Source organism: Puntigrus tetrazona, unplaced genomic scaffold (genome assembly GCF_018831695.1).
Source record: "Puntigrus tetrazona isolate hp1 unplaced genomic scaffold, ASM1883169v1 S000000006, whole genome shotgun sequence".
Classification (NCBI taxonomy): domain Eukaryota; kingdom Metazoa; phylum Chordata; class Actinopteri; order Cypriniformes; family Cyprinidae; genus Puntigrus; species Puntigrus tetrazona.
Genome location: NW_025047686.1, coordinates 519,269 through 537,157, shown reverse-complemented (window position 1 = coordinate 537,157; position 17,889 = coordinate 519,269). Strand labels below are relative to the sequence as shown.

Sequence of the window (17,889 nt, the reverse complement as noted above, 5' to 3'; positions counted from 1 at the left end):
TGAGGAATCGTATGTTTCTGTTTCTGATTCGCTTTTTGACCACAGCACCTACTTGCAGTAAAATAAATCTTACAATGTTATGCACACATGCATTTTTTTAAACTGATTCCAGCATGCCGTGTTCAGGTATAAATTGCCATCCCTATTTATAAATGCTACATAAATCAAAGTCCGAGGTCTCACCGAAGGCTGATTCATGTACAGATTTGTATCTATTTGCCTTGTTCTTTAGACTTATATTTGTACTGCCCAATAATTATTCCATTTTCTAAAACGTCTCGCTCAATATCCGAGCGCAGCATGACCCCTAAATGCTTTCCCGGCCGTTATTAGACTGCTGACAGATGAGTTTCTATTTCTTTTATGAGGCAAGGGGTGAGAAACCGAATTGTCCGCATCTTGAAACGGCACTCTGTCACACACTGTTAAGTGTGTTTCAGTAGATAGGATTGCTCGTGGCAGGAGTCCCTCGAGGGCTCGTTTTGATGTGCTCTGATGGTTTCCCATGGCAACCGACTGGCCAGTGAACGGCTACATATGGGGTGTGTGTGAGAGTTGAGGAAATGTGTTCTGTTCACACTTAAACTCTGACACACGATGCTGCACGATTCTCACTGGCGCTTCTTTTTTGCACGGCAGACGTGTGAAGAGACATTAACGAATGCATCTCACTCGGGCTCCTTTTTACGCGTCAAAGTGAGCGGTTGCGTCTCTGTATCTCGGGTTGTTGCTTTCAAAGAAAGACGACTGAAAGGATCAAACATGCAAAGAAACATCAAAGCGTCTCCTGCATAATTAAATTGGTTGTTTTAACATTTGTTTACTTTAGAATGTCTCATTCTTTATTCGTAACCGAGAAGTATAACAATTGTCTCTTCAAATTTTGTCAGTTTATTGCATCAAGCCTTTTTATTGGTGATTTCAGTCATGCTTATTTGGGAACATGATAGGTGACGTGGCATTTCTGTAAGAGTGGAATGGGAAAAATAGTTTCTGTTGTTGCAAATGTTCAATGATGGTTCAAGCAAAGGCATTATTTATAGCTAAAAAGCATTTTGGCAGTTTTGGGAGTGAATGCATTTAATGTTAATGTAAGCGTGAACAGACTACAGGAGTCACCCCTCAACCATCTAGCTGTCCTAGTGAAAAATACATATACTAAAATGTATTTGAAATACATTTATTTCATGCTAAGTGTACTACTTAATACATTTGCATATTTATGTTTAATAAAAATGTTTTTAATGCTAAACACGTATACTTTCCAGTTATGTCTTATGTCTGCTAAATTGGTAAAATTAATTTTATATTTGAAGAAGTCCAACTAAACATTAGGGTTGGTATATTTGATTGTGCTAAAGGGGGACTATTGAAAGTACACTTTAAATACCTTGCATATTGTTCAAAGATAATGAATTTCTCATCATATGTGGCCTTAAAACACTTTAGGCTTCATAATAAGAAAATGACTCTCCAAATAAAGTTTAATTACAGTTTTTATATCAGTAATACTCAAGCTATACATACATTAATAGATTTGAATACTAAGTATGAAATGACTGTTTTACCAGGGTGCTAACAATAAACATGAATGCTTACAGATTATTCTGTTTGTGAGCGAATTAATATTATCAACCCGAGGCGTCTCATCATCTGGAAAGTTTTTCTTTTCATTTAGCTGATCTTTTCAAACTCCATGCTCTCTTTGGACAGTAATGGATCGCCATTAAACCGCAGAGCTGGTAGAGAGAGACAGGTGGATGTCAAAATTTGCGAATAAGTCAAGACACGTACCTCAGTCTCTGTAATTTGCCAGCACTGCTCAAGGTGAAGGAAGACCCACATCGACGAGCTGTCAGTGTCCAAAAGAGAGGGCAGCATTACTGCATTAACAACTAGTCATTCAGTTTTTTTTCTGTACACAGTATTCCGGTTATATTTTCTTTGGTTTAGTCTCTGTTTAGTCCCATATGCTTTTTAGGTACGGTTTAAAGCATGGCGAACTAGGAGTGACTCTGGATTAAACTCCAGTGTGAACGTAGCATTTTTTCATTACTCCACATTTCTATGAATCTTCAAAAATGAACACTTTTACAGACAAGCAATAGATTGCACTTTCGCGTGCACCAAACGGAATGCGATTTTCTTCGTATTACTGTAATGTGGAGGATTCTAGCCTGCCCAGGCTTCACTATAATTGTCTCTGGGTGTATCTGGCTTTGCATGTGTGGGATTCCTGCTCCTGGAATGTGCAATCACAGTAAGCTTTCATCTCTTTGATATCAGATCAGCATGACAGAATCAGATGATAGAGCTCTACAATTACAGCTGCACCTTTGAAAACACATTTGGCATTCGGCAGAGCACATGCCGCATACATTGACGCCCCAGATACCGCCGACTAACTCGTTACTATCAGATCATATACATCAAGGCTTCATCTGTATGGCCGACAACCTCTTCAGTCAATTATTCTCTTGTTAGTGAGGCTTAAACCTGATGGGGAGTGGCTTAATTATAACACCCTCTACAATTACTGGCTGTAGAGTCCTTTGTTTAGTATGTAGAATGAAGAGCCTGTCATAACTCCCAACGGCAGATTGCCATCTACACCATGTTAATAGGAATTAGACATGGCATTTTGTGTTACCTAAAGTACCATCAGGGAATCTGCCCTCGCTTTGTCCCCTCAGCAGGGTTTCGTATTGAAGCTCACGTTGCTGGACAAGCGAGCGCTTTGTAATCTTAGAAAAGCGGCGGGTTTAAGGCATTTGGCTGCAGCTATTTTAATCTGAAGGCTGGAGCATTAAGTCAGACGCACTATAGAGCAGTAGAAGGGCCTCCCCGAGGGCTAGCCGGTTACATGAGTAAAGCTCAGAAGGAGAAAGCGAGAATATGTGCATGCAAATCAGCACGAGTTCCTCTTTAAGCAAAACGTTTCTTCTTCTCTTTTGTGCCAAACTGAATCAAAAGTGCCGTGCAGTTTTGTCGTACGGCTTCACCAACAACGACACTTCTTTCTTTTATCTCTATCTCATGTCATTCACCCTACACTCCCTTCATGGGCGAATATCTCCATGACCCGACCTCCATCTCTCTGTCTCCTCCGTCTCTCTCTCTCTCTCTCTCTCTCTTCTAGTGTGCGTCATGAAGATGAAAAGTGCCTAATCCCCTTGTGGAACTCAGTCTAACAGACACACATACAGAATCCCTGCTTTTGGGAAGACGTCACACACAAGCGCGTCACTCTCTCCGGAGTGAGCGCGGCTTTACAGCGGAAGCGGTGGCTGGAGAGGGAAGAAGAGAAAGAGGAGGGTGGCGATAAACGCTTATTGTTCTTGAGGAGCCTGAACTGGAGGTGTGGCATCTGCCGGGCGTTGTCGTGGAGACAGAGTGCTGGCTGTTCCCTCTTCCTCTTAGCTGATCGCTCAGACGCTGATCACAGGAACGCTGATCCTTATGGCATCTAGAACAGCAGCCACAGGTAACCAGCAGCACGCGTTGAGCACGTAAGCCTACCTACGCCGTGAGGTGCGCTTGCGATAGAGTTGAGACTATTTAAACTGTACTGCATGGAGGTGAAGGTAAAAGAAAGTGCTGCCTTGGTTTGAGACGCTCCGCGCGTGGCAGGTAGGAACGGATCAGAGGTGTGTATGTGTGTGTGCATTGTGACTCATAAAGGGAAAGTGGTGATGTATTCTGCCAGGGGTTTCAGCGAGCGCTGCTGCGAATTTCCACAGCCTGCGCTTTAGTGGAGAGGTGGGAAAAAGAGAGAGGCAGAGGAGCGAGGGAGACATCGCTGCGATATTTCATCAGCGCGGCGCACGTAAGTGTGTCACTAGTTCACTTTGTCTGTGACGGACGGTCAGGTGTCGTTAATGCGCTCAGTCTTAGTGGAGCTCCTTCGGCAGACGGCAGATACTGTGATTCCCCCTTCAACGCTCGTGGTCTCAAGCGCTCATAGACTAGAAGGGCTCCGGACAGCGATGGATGCTGTTCGTAGGTAAAGAGCGAAAAGTGTGGATTTCAGGGGGTGGAGAAGGACAGGTTTGGGGCTGTCAGACACAATAAAGGAGACCTGCCTTCGGGAGAGACACGCAGAGCTTTTGACTGGCTGACTGACTGAATAAGTAAGTAACTTACAGGATGAATGTGTCAGGGTGTGATTCACACATTTGCATTTTCATCTTATCAAAGTGTGTCGTCACACGATTATTTGGTTTAAATCACGTTAAGACAAAATATGAACTCAGCAGATCTCTGGGATATGCAATTCCATTTGCACATCCATTAGAGGCTGAAGGAGGAGGGAAAAAAGAGGGATTGAGAAAATGGACCTGGCAAGTTGATACGAGGCTATTTAGAGGTGTACAGCGAGGTAAGCTTTTGTATTGAAGGAGCGATGTAGGGAACATTGGGTAATCTGTTCTCTTTTTTCCAAAAAACGTGCTACATCCATGAATGAGATGAGTGTGTAGGCTGTGACTGAAAAGTAAATACTGTTTTTCAAAGTGTGAATTGGTGTTGAGGAAAAGTTTGGAACACGGCTTTTGCCAAAAGACTCGAGATGTCTTCATTTATCAAGAAGGCATGTATAACCCTAAGATCATGTCGCTGTCTACATACTAACATCTTCTGCTATATTATTCTTTATGTCCGACCTGATTAGATCACATCATCACGTGTCACGTCACCCCCAGAGTAATGGCAATTCTTTATATTCAGAAAAAAATGTGTTCTACCTCTTTAACATTTTAGCTCCTAATTAGGCTCTGGGGGAAATGTTCTTTAATGTGGTATATTACATGGTAATTACCATGTAATTATTATGTAAAAATTGTAGCAGATATTTCACAGTGTTTAATAGGTTTAATCTCTTCTTTATTCTCCTCGTAAGCTAGACCAACAGGTCCGTATCGACGTTGTGTGCATACTGCTGTTTTCTTGCTGACACTTGATACTAACTCAACCATGAAATAAGCGTTTGTCCTTTTTTTTTGTTTTAAGCAAAACTAAATAGTTTACCTAGATTAGCGCTGCCATATTTCAGGAAAGCCTCCAGACTGCTTTTACAGAAATTCACAAATGCAGCAAGAACTGAATGGAATTTTAAACGATTGCTCAGTGAATTAAATCAACCTTTTTTAAATGTAAATGTAAACACTGAAGACATAACATTCTGCTACTGTTTGAAATGCTTTCACGAGGCATGCAGAAATGCATTTACATTAACATAAATACATTTTTCTTGTATGCTTTTTGTACACCTTGTCTTACACTGCCAAAGTGACTTATTAGAATGTGCATATATTGTATTGTTAAAATTACTCTTCAGCAGAACTTCAGCATGAATCAAGAATAAAGCCAGAGTGGCAATTTAGAAAGTGGCAATGAAAATATAGTGCTGTCTGAAGAAATGGTTATCCATTTTAGATTTACTTAATAGATGTGGTTAATAATGAGTTTAATTATTTGCATTGCTCTTTCTTATTTATTTGCTTGCTTTACAGTTAATTGGATGTATACTTTTTGCACTGCTTAATAGGATGTTTGGTTTGTAGTTGGTTTAACTGTTCTGCTTTAATTGGCTGTTTCACAATTCGTCTTAATCTCTTAATGATTCGTCGATCGCTTCAGTTTTTCGATTATAAGCAGTTCACTTCCCCCATAGTCTTGGCTCGGTCTCAAGACAGGACACGACTGTGTTTGTTGTGTGACAACAATGGTTGGAAACAAGTAAATAGCCATCTAGCAACAAACGGCCAACTAAGACTAAAGATGTTTCTAGATGCAGAATGGTGGGCACCTCTCCCTATAGAGAAACGCAGCTTAGTCACAGCAAACTAGCACAGATGTACTAAGATATTGAAGCAATTGAGAACTAGTGGCAAGTAATGTAAACCCTACTTCCCCTGGGGATTTGTAAATCACAAGTCTGTTTCTCCAGAGCCAAGCCTAATAAGTCTGACAGTTTAGCTGGGTTCATTAAGGAACTTTGAGGGAAGCCAACAGAGTTACAAATTAGACAATCTGTAGTATATACCAGGGGCATATGGGGAGGATATGCAAGAGATGTCTGACAGAGCAGTATTTTTACTGAAGTGAACCAGATTTTACCTGGAGTTCTTTTGTTAGTTTTTTTAAGTTAAGAAAAAAATCTGTGTTTTCTCCTACTCCAAGATCAGTCCAGTGCAAGCACGATGCGGTTGCATGTCAGCAAGAATTCACCATTAAGGATATGATATTAAACACTGCTAATCGACATTTAGCTGTCAGAAGGAAATGGAATTTGTTAAATATTATTGGAAAAAAAAAAAACACAAAACATTAAATGAAAATGAATTCAAATTAAAATTAAAATGAAAGTGCACCTATTATGGGTAAAGAAAGGTTGGTATTTTGGTTTTTCGGAGTGCCCAACAAGAGGCTGACATGCACGCAAGGTCAAAGAACACTTTCTTTTAGGTTCATCTATTTCATTTCATCTCACCTGTAAAACCTGATAAAGCAGTGTCTAGTGTTACCGTGTGAAATTGTTATTTGTACTGCAACAAAAGCGGCACCTAGTGGCAAACAATGAATTTGCCTTTTCATTCAGACCAATGAGAAAAGACCAATATGCTAATATTTAATTTTGATGTCAAACATTTGCATATTGCCCCCCCCCCCCACTTGTTGACTCATTTTAAAAATGAGTTGTGTTACATACTGCATGAACTATAATTTAAAAAAATCCATAATATGGGCACTTTGACATATAGCATCTATAAAACAATAAATATTAAAGAAAATGTTTTCGTTTTTTTTTTTTTTTTTTTCAAAATTTTGAAATAAAGCATGACACTTTCTCAACATTTTCTTGCATATTGAACAACCATTCCATTATACTAATCAGTATACTAATCATACAATTAGCACAACATTTGTTTGCCCTATATTATCATATTAATGTTATTTTCCCTGATTTCCCTTAGGTACTAAGGGAAGAGTTACAGAATGCTTTGAGTTGAAAGAAATTAGATATTAAGCTACAAGACTGATTTTGTGTTGGGCTAATTTGAGTTTCTTTTGTCAATATTATAGCATAAGGCCCACTGACCCAAATATTAGCCGCCTGTCTCCCTGGAGATATTATCCCTGTATATTTTGCTATGACAATATTTTTATGAGAGCCCCTAGTATGCTAAGCCAACTAATATTCACAATTAGACAGATTCATTATACTGTCACAACTATGACATGAAGAAAAAATTTCCTGCTCTGAATCCTGTCTGACTAAGCAAGTGTTTTTGCGTTTTTAATTAGGCTTCCTTTCAAAGTGCCGATTGCTCTGCTTCAACTGCACTGGCCCTGATGGCCTCCAGGAGCTTCCTGAGTGTTCTCTAGGGAGACAGCACACTTGCACTATTTTTTTTTTTTTTTTTAACTAAATTTATTCCTCCGTTAATGCTGTGAGTCATCTTTGAATAACTTCTTTCTTCCCTATTTCTAAAGAGATTTTTTTTTTTACATTTTCATATTCAGGAGTGGCCAGTTCCAGCGTATTTGCACCTGGAATGAATTGTAACAAGGTTTTCTGTGGTTCAGTCTTACATCTGCATGCGGTTCACACCCTCTGTGCCACCGACTACTAGGGTAGTTCTCGCTATTAATATATTTGTTTCTCTGACTGTTGTTGCTTAACGCAACGCTGCATGGGAGAATGAGGTCATATATTTGTTCCTCAAGCTCACTTGTTAGCTTGTTTGGGGACAAACAGTACTCAAAGAGCTGAAGCCCGATAACTATCTCAGTAATCTGCATTATGTGCATGAATTAGCATATATCAGGCAACAAACTAAATATGCATGTGGATGGATGTGTGGCTGTGTCAGTCATATCTGTATGCACGAGATTTTGTGAGCTTTTGGCAGTTCCTCTGAAACTTGTGCAGCCATTGCCAAAGTAATTTCCCTTAGTGTCTTACTTCACTTATTTTAAATTAAATTGCTTGACCAGTGCTTCCCATTAAGTATGCTACAGTTATTTAGAAAATGACTTGGGTGAAGCAATGATATTTAAGGGAAGACGTGTTTTTTTAATCAACTTGTATGCAAATCATCTCATGCGCTTTGTTGGTGGCAGTGGTCGTTGCGTTTGCATTATCATTATCCATCTAAGTGGCAAGATTTTATGCTAGAGCTGGTTTGGACTCATAATGGTAATGCACTCTATGGAATCAGAAACAGACTGCTTTTAAGAGCACTGCTTCTTAGAGCAGCTGACATAATTTGATTCAGTTGAAAATGGCAAGCAAGGATAGATGTTCTGTCTCACGTGCAAGACAAAAGTGTCCTCTAGATTGTGAACGCCACCAAAATCTTCATTAAGAAGATATTTCATGGTTGCCATTACCCCACAGAATTATCAACCCATGCCAGTTTGTGGTATTTGATTTTAAAATCCACTTATATTCATGAAATTGATGTGATTTTGAAAACGCCTAGAATGACTTAGAACACTGAATTAGGAAGTATTAAAGGAAACGGATTTAAAATAAACTTAAGTTTCAAATATATAACCCTTAGACAAAGAAAAACTTGGCTTGACAGCAAAAATGTAAAAATGTCCTGCTATAGAAATCTGCAGTTTATTATTTACATTGTGATTTTACCATTGTGGGGGAAGAAAAACAAAAAAATTATCTTAATTGAAATTCAACAAACTTCCAAAAATGGCAAATTCCATCTCAACGTCCTGTGGCCAGATCAATTCAACTTCTCAATTTTGTGCAACCATCTTAATAAATGACCTCTTATATTATTCTCACCGGCTCCTTTCTATCATATCTTTGGATTGCTTTTTTCTGTTGTATCTTCAACTATTCTCTTCCCTTACATAATATCTGCGTTCCCTCTGAGGGCGTTTTGAGCTTCTCTCTTCAAGATTTAGTTAGTATTTTTATTTTCTGATAGTTTAGAGATTACAAACTGTTCAACTCCATAACTCAAACATGTGTCTTTAAAAAAGACAAAACTTGGCTTGACAGTATATTGTTTAAACATTATTTTAACATTAGTAGAACTCTATACTTGATTTATATATTTTATTTACATTAGATTAAAAATTAACCATCTATATTCTTTTTTTGTAACCATAGTGGGAAAAAGTAAATTCAAATTTTAAAAATTTCAATTAAACTTTCTGAGGGCGTGGTCAAAAATTCCAACCAATTCTGGTTTTGACTAAACCTATACCAATCCACATATATATTTTCAGCAAGAAATGTAAAGTATAGCTCTCTGTTGTGTTTGAAAATACCTAATTAAGCATAATCATTAAGCGATCAGATCACCTTTTATATTAGGTGGAAAATTATTCTAAAAGAAAATAAACGAGAAAGGAAATACCTCGGCAGCATCTAAGTACGCGTTAGCACCGAGGTCCTGTGTGTGGGGAGGTGTGTGTGTGTGTGTTTATGTTTAAGGGTTAGCGCCTTGGTGGTGGATTTTGCCTGCAGGGTTAATTAGCATTGCAGAAGCGATGTCTGGAGGCAGTCGGCTCATCAAATCTCGCCTTTTCTCCGTCTCTCGGATCCCTTTCTTTTTGTGTGTGTGTGTAATTGTGTACACTGAGAATATTGTGTATGCAGAAGAGAAACCAACAAGAAAGCATAAATGATGCTTCCACTACACACAGGATGGTGGTGATGAGCACACACACAGACAAATGCCAAAGGGAGGAGGAAACCTGTTGGCCAAATAAAGCGTGACTGCACACACATTAATGTTATTACCCAGGCGCGCAGGTGGAAAGATGAATCAGTATGCCTGATTTCTTGTCTCGTTGTTTTTCTCTTATGCACTGCAACACGTTCCTCTTTCTAAATTACCTCTTCTTACCTCTTATATTCTTCTCACCGGCTCCTGCCTATTATGTCTTTGGATTCTTTTCTTTCTGTTGTGTCTTCAATTGTTTTCTCTTCCCTTACATAATATCTGTGTTCTCTCTGAGGGCGTTTTGAGCTTCTCTTCAAGATTTACATTGTATTTTTATTTTTCGATAGTTTAGAGATTACAAACTGTTAAAGAATTATTTGTGTCAAAGCAGCAAGTGTGTATGTAAATCAGTAATATATGTCACAGCAGTTTGACTGTAGTCCATCCAAACTATTTTATGCAGTATTTTCTTAAGTTTTGTCTCGATTGTATGCATAGTTTTGACATTATATTATGAGAATACATGTAATATTTGTTTTTAACAGGGTAAACTTAATATTGATAGAGTATATACAAATATAATAGCAATCAATAATAATAATAATAATACAATTAAATGTAACAATATATTAAATTATTAAAACTAATATATCATTTATAAATACTGTATAATAATTTTACAAATATAATGTGAATTAGTAAAAAAATTGTGTGGAAACAGTAAGCAGTAATTTCTTCTAAAACAAACTCAGTCTTAAAAAATATGTAATATTTTGGAATAAATTATATTTGTTATTTTTACTTTTTTAAAAAAATACACATTAACTCTAGGCCTATGTCTAATGTCATAAAAAATGCTTCATTCATCAAATAGGAATCATGTAATCCATATTTTAATTTCTAATTTACCATATTTAAGAAAAGTTAAGTAGCTTGTCTTGCTGAGTATTATTGTCAACCATTTAATATTTATGTGGAAAACATGTTAAATATTCCGCTGCTTCTCTCTTCTCATTCCATGTTAGTGCTGGAAATTTCTGCTCTGTTTCTGTGAACAGTAAACTATGTCTATATGATTGGCCATCGTTCATTCAGTTTAAAATCTTTTTTGTCATCCTAACAACAAACAGAATGCAGCAGAGAAGTGCAAAAATTTCAAAGATGGGGTGGGGTGGCACTAGGGCAGTTAAAGCCCGTATTGATTATAATTTCATATAGATCCCCTAGAACAAGGGGGTAGGTAACAGTTCTCATAATCTACCAAATAGGCCAAGTTAAATGTCCTTTCATTTGAAGAACAAATGTTGACGGCTTGACAAATGTACCTAAATTAAGGCATCAGCAGCTGAGCCCAGACACCCTACTGACTGTGTACTGAATGTCCATTAAACATAAACACATTGCATCAGTGCTGCCAGCGAGACAGTCACAGACGTACACAAACACACACGCACGCATAAACATGCTCATTTACACCAATAAGGATAGCTGACAGCGTGCAAACACGCAGGAAACACCGTATTCCCCAATACTTCCTCTCATGAGAGGAAACGATCATCTTAATAGCACAGAAACTCAAATGAGTGAAGGCGCGCCCGCAAAACCATTTGGGTATTATTAAAGTATATTCAGTGGATTCTCACCTGAGCTCTAGGGATATGAAACATTCAGAGATAAGGGTTTGATTGACGGCTCGGTTGCCATGGGTGCAGAGCTACACGGGGTTTTAGTCTTGTGCAATGTGAGAGACGTGTGAAGAAGTGAATGTGTAATAACGCAGAGATCAATAGCAGGAGTCAATAGAGCTCCACTGGGCTGGATCAGAGCATCGTAGAGATACTACAGCATGCCGTCTGAAAGCGACACGCTGGGAACACACACAGCCCGTGGCACCTACATTTAGACACCTCTGTATGAAATGATCACCAAATGTAGTTCAAGCTCGCGTGTAGCGCTGAATTAAACATGAGATCCGAAGACCCCGAAGGATCAAGGTCAGCAACGCGCGCGCTCTTTACCATATGCAAGCTGATATATGTACATATGTATGCTTCACAAACATTCCCAAAAACAAACTTTCGCCTTTTCTCATTCGGTCTCAAAAAGCTCAGACACTCAAGCCTATACACACACGCACCCGGTGGGAGATGGGACACTGCGCTCTCAGTGGCTGTGGTGGTTTCACTCAATGAAAAATGGATGAGACTAAAATTAGATAAACTAAAATTAGACTGAGTTAATCTGCAGAATGTCCTCAAAGTAAGAGAAACCGCAGGCTTCACAATCGCTGTCTGTGGGCGAGACACCGATGTAAAGCGATGAGGAGACACGGCCGGATTGTTTTCCACAGCTGACCTGCAAAGTATGAGGAAATGCTCTGATCTTTACTTTGATACGCTAGAAGAGGGCAGAGAAGGTTTTTTGATACATTCTCGCTACAGGATCAGGGAGTGATACTATAGTGTGATCTCTGCACACCGCTATTGTTTGATGTCTGTATGCAGTGTTAGCTAAGGTTAAATTGGACGTGCTGGCATCTTTGATTTGAAACAAGAATTTTTTTGTCAGTTTGTCAATATATTCCATTTCTTTTATGTTCCAGGTCAGTAAACACTTTTCACCTGCATTACACCGAGCAGTACTTACAAAAACAAATTTTAAGAAGGACTCTGGAAAATGCTATAAGTTGTTGTCCAGCCCAAAGCAGCACTTTTTTTCCATTTATAAATATTTATTTATATATCATAAAGAGATTATAATATTTGATCTGATATTTTATTTGCCACTGTATATTGTATTCATCCATCGTTAGTACTAATAACTTGAAGCCAAACATAAAACTATGGCTTATCAAATGAATAACTGATATCTCTAAATATTGTTTATTCTATTTATTTATTATTTTCGTTAAACATTATTATAATTTATTTTCGAATTAATATTTCACTATAATTTTAATTTATAAATTTATAATTTATTTAATTTATCAATTTAATTTATAATCGTTTTACAATGTTTTGAACAAGTTCTATTTTTGAGTCATATATTTGATATATATATACCCCCAAAGGATGCATATTAGTAGACTATTAGTACCTTCTGAAAAAATGACTTGAAGAGTTCAATTTATTTCTGATAGTATAAGGATTTGGAATCACCAGCAGATTGTAGGCTTCCCTACCTCCAAAAATCCCCATTTATTCCCTACGTGTAAGCTTATGATCGCTCAGCATACTTCTGAGTGTTAAAGCTCATCTGCCTTGTCTGTGTGTCATAGAGAGAGCGACAGATTGCTTTTTTGTGAGATAAAGATTTCTGAAAGAGCGAGGAGAATCTGCTCCCGCTGCGTGACAACATATCCTCTCAAATAATGGCTTATCTCCATTCCCAAAAAGAGGAGTCTGTAATGATTAATTGATAAACTTTCCCTTGGAAATGCATCTCTAATCCAGACACCTTTAGCGAGAATTACATCAACGCTCATGCTCTCCCCTGCTGCTGATACTGTCATCAGATCGGCTGGGATGAATTGAATTATTAACTCATTAAAACTTAATAAACTTCTCCTGTCAGTGAGCTGCTCCCCATAACGAACCACAGGCTTAGCGCTGCCCCCCGATGTTCTACCCAGACGCGTCCTCTGTCTTCATTCTGACACTCACGCTGGCAGGCCAACATTTGACGTGTTGCGTCGCGACAAACCTGATGGAGTTGCGAATGAAAGTGAGCACCGCCAAGGTTGAGAAATGCTTCTCTTGTACAAGCAAGGACATTTGCAGTCACACTCCTTGAAAAGCAGCGCAAATGTGGCAGGAGATTTTGTACATGTATTGATATTGATTTGAAAGGAAAGCATAGACTGGTTTCTTACTAATCAGCGCTCGAATGAGGCAACCTGTGCTCGTCATACAGGGGTTGACTCATTTAGACCAGCGTGGAGTGAAATAGATTTTTAAAGAATTTGCACCTCGAACTTCGTCTTGGTGATTTTAATGAGTTAAATGCATTAGGTAGATTTCAAATGCGATTCACATTAGGTTTATACAGTATAAGTAAGGGAAGTTGTTGTAAAATGCATGGTAGATTATTATTGACGTAGTGAAGCCACATGTCTAAATTATACATCATACACTAGGCACAAGGTTTATTTCGTGCATGCAGGTCAATCTGTTGCTATATCGGTTATGAGAGCACTCCATGGTGGCTTGCCACTTCACTGAAAATTGTCTGCCCCATTTTTCAGCCCAAGATTTTGACCATTTCTCTTTATGGTCATTTTAGAGCAATAATGGAAACAGATGCCTTTATGGTTCTGTTCTATTAATAATTAATTGAGAATACGTGCATGTAACCTTTCCACAAATGATGCCCTTTGATAATTATGTTTTCAAAGCAGTTACTACACTCATGTATCTTTCATAATAACGAGAAACGATCATCTTGTGGTATGCAACAGTGTGTATCATGTCTAAGGGAGTATTTAAAATATTAAAGAACAGCCTAGAAGTGAGAAACGTAAAGAGATGTATAAAATCAGAGCTGCTGGGATCTTGTAAGATGTAATTATCTATTCCAAAGCCGACATCAGATTTTACGATGGAGACATTCATTTTTAATTACAAGACTAAATGGAGGTAGTTTAGATGCAGGTTTAAATGATGCATTTTCATGCAAGATAGATACCTCAGAAAATGTAAAAGCTCCCTTGTTGGTGATTCCTATCGGAGAGGCTGTCTGTTCGATTTGTATATTGTCTGAAATAACGAGTATATTTTTAACCCATTTCACGTCGGTAGGAAAGTCAATCAATACAAAAAATAGACAAGATATTCTTGTGCTTTTTATGGTTTTATATCAGTGTATGCCTATTTTATCGGCAATAGCAGACGCTCCTCATCTTCCCTAATTACCTTGTGATTGCACTTAGACATAAAACATTAGCACAGACATGGTTAAAATCAGTCTTCAAATATAATCTAAATGGCACGTTTGTGATCTGAGTCTAACAGACCTGTGGAATGCCTGCCTTTTGCTTTCCTCCATTATTGATTTCGATTGGCAGAGCAAGACTTGTGCCAAGGGAGCATGGGGTTTCCATGGTTATGGCATGTTTGGAGATGTCTTTCTGAAAGCAGGTTTTGTGTGTGTGTGTGTGTGTGTGTGTGTGTGTGTGTGTGTGTGTGTGTGTGTGTGCGTGCAGTGTGTGCAAGGCGTGCGCAGCGTATGAGAGACAGAGAAAGAGACGATCGATGCACCACAGGGTTCCTATCAGCTAGAATCAGCAGAGGTCTTGCACAGAGGAGGTGTTGGGAAATTGGGATGGAACAAAGGACATGACGTGCATGTATGTGCATTACAGGGGTCATTCTACAAAACACAGGCTTATTTGTGTCTCTCATGATGTATACACACTGCATGTATAGAAATAGATTACTGCCAAGCATGTTTATGAACGCATAAAAAAATATATTTTTAGATTTTCATTTATGTATATTCTAAAAGACTGCACTAGGTCAATGCGTGAGGAAAATCTGGAGGTTAACTGAAATCGTATTTTTGTTTTGTCCGCCTCAGTAACTATTGTTATTATTGAAAAACAATGTCTGAAAATTTCTGGAATCACAAACTGAACCGTGCTCATTTTATAACATCAGCATCCAGTTTCTCTCACATACATTTGATAACAGGCCTACACCATGGCCGATCATTTTAATTTAAAATGACCTTGTACAATGACCAATTTTGTACAATGACCTATAGTATATGTATGTGTCTATTTACATTACTTTGACTGACTAACCATGCAGCATCTCTCTGATCTATATCATATTTCTTTGTCTCTGTTTTCTCTCTGTAGGTGGCCATGCTGTTCTCTCCGTTCTCTTGTGCTCTGGGGCTCTCCCTCCTGCCACTCCTCCTGTTTCAGTGCCCCGCCCACGCCTGCCCAGCCCGCTGCGAGTGCTCTGTGCCCACGCTGCTCTGTGTCATGCCATCGCAGACGCTTTAGCGCAGGTGCCTGAAGGCATCCTATAGAGACAAGGGCACTGGACCTCAGTAAAACCGGGCTGCGCATTGTGACACCACAGAATTTCTTCCTCACTGCTGTTGCTTGAGGAGCTGGACCTCAGCAACAACCTGTTGTCATCTGTGGAACCTGGCAGCTTCAAGACTCAGCCGCGGCTCCGCTCGCTCCGACTGCGCAGCAATCAGCTGACTCTGCTGCGCGTGGAGCGCTGGCCGGCCTCAGCGAGCCTCACTCTGCTGGATGTCAGTCAAAACCGCCTTGTTATTCTGCTGGACTACGGCTTTGAGGAGCAGCGGAGGCCGCGGTACTAGAGCTGAGTGATAATGAGCTAGTGTTTATCGCCCCACGGGCCTTCAGCGGCCTGGCGTCCCTGCGCTCTCTAACGCTGCAGCGATGCAACCTGAGCACAGTGCCCACACATGCTCTCGCACATCTGCATGGCCTAACCAGCCTGCGATTGCGTGGACTTGGGAATCACGGAGCTTCAAGCACACGCATTTAAGGGTCTGCCACGACTGAAACACCTGGAAGTGGACCGCTGGCCTTTGTTAGAAGGGTTTCCGACCTCCGCTTGCAGGGCTGAACCTCAGCACACTCTCCATTACCCACACCAACTTGACGTCCGTGCCAGTGGTGACACATCTACTGTATCTAACGCATCTCAACCTGTCTTACAGCCGTATACGTGTCCTGCCAGCAGGGTGGTTACGGGAATGGACCGGCTGGAAGTTGTGCGTGTACGACAGTCTAACCTGCTCAGTGTGGAACCTCAAGCCTTCAAGGAGCCTCTTCGCTTGCGCCTTCTTGACCTTTGTTACAACCGTCTCTCCACGCTTGAAAGAAGTGTTTTTCCTGCTTCTGAGGCCCTGCAGACTCTTCTGATTGGCCAGAACCCGTTAGTGTGTGACTGTCGTCTACGCTGGCTCCTGGAGAGGACTCCACCTTTGCTGTATGGTGATGTTCAACCTGAATGTAGTGCTCCTGCTCCCTTGGCTGGGAAGCCACTTAGGGACCTGATGGAACCTCAAATCTCTCGCGCACGTTATCTGCACCAAGCCCAGGTTGTCTCAATGGCAACTTACCCAGCACAGACAGAAGAAGGACAGAGAGCTTGGCTATACTGCAGTGCGGACGGGGCTCCACCACCTTCTGTGTCATGGCTGACACCGCATAGGCGGCACATTACCACAAAGAGCACGGGAAGAATGGTGGTCCACACAAATGGCTCGCTGGAGTTCCGCATGGCAGAACCTCAGGATAGTGGCATGTACGCAAAGCGTGGCATCGAACCCAGCAGGCAATGCCACTCTGTCCATCACTGTAGCTGTGAAAAGCTCTGGAATCAGGATAGAGCCCTTTACGCCAACCGCAGCTTTCTGTTTGACTCCGACTACAACAGTTCCCTGATTAATGGCACGGAGGAGTACACCATCAGGGTAGTGCTGGACTTCACCACCATCCTGGTCTCCACAGCAATGGGCTGCCTCAGCTTCCTGGGTGTCGTCTTGTTCTGTTTCTTGTTGTTGTTTGCATGGAGCCGTGGCAAAGGGAAGCACAGAGGTAGCGTGGACATTCAGTACGCCCCACGAAAGCGGAAAGGCGCAAACTCAGAACTTACAGAAACAAGTGGGCCCAGACGAGTCAACATGAAGATGATCTAAACTTTTATATGGCCGAGGATTTCATGGGTTGCATGGTTGCGTATGCGTGTCTGTTGGACTTTGTGAGTCTTTGGGTATATGTGCTGCAAAAGATGCAAAGGATGTATTTAATCATGAGAGTTTACATGTGGTATCCCAATGAAAAAAAAAGAAAGAAAACGAAAAACGCCAAACCATATAATGCGCGCTTCCTTCTGATGCTTTGTCTGTGGAAAGCATTATTTGGACGGTGCAGACGTGATTAAGTTGCTTGATTAAACTGTTGTATATATTTCATATTTGTGGGAAAGAATGGTATATTTCTATATATATATATATATAAATATATCTATTTACAGATACATTACAATTACCTTTCAAAACGCTGCAAAACTCAAGTTGTCTTCCCCAATAAGCAAAGTATCTACTGGAAAAAGCCTCGCAGTGCTGTGTTGTGAAGTGTTTGGTTTTGCTCAGAATTCCTGTTCTCCTGGGACGTCCTCTTCTTAGCAGAACCTCCGGGGAA

General features: G+C 40.0%; 1 pseudogene; it reads left to right on the top strand.

Moving 5' to 3' along the window:
• Positions 1-3,700: 3,700 nt before the first annotated feature.
• Positions 3,701-17,564, top strand: LOC122332197 (annotated as a pseudogene).
• Positions 17,565-17,889: the final 325 nt, after the last annotated feature.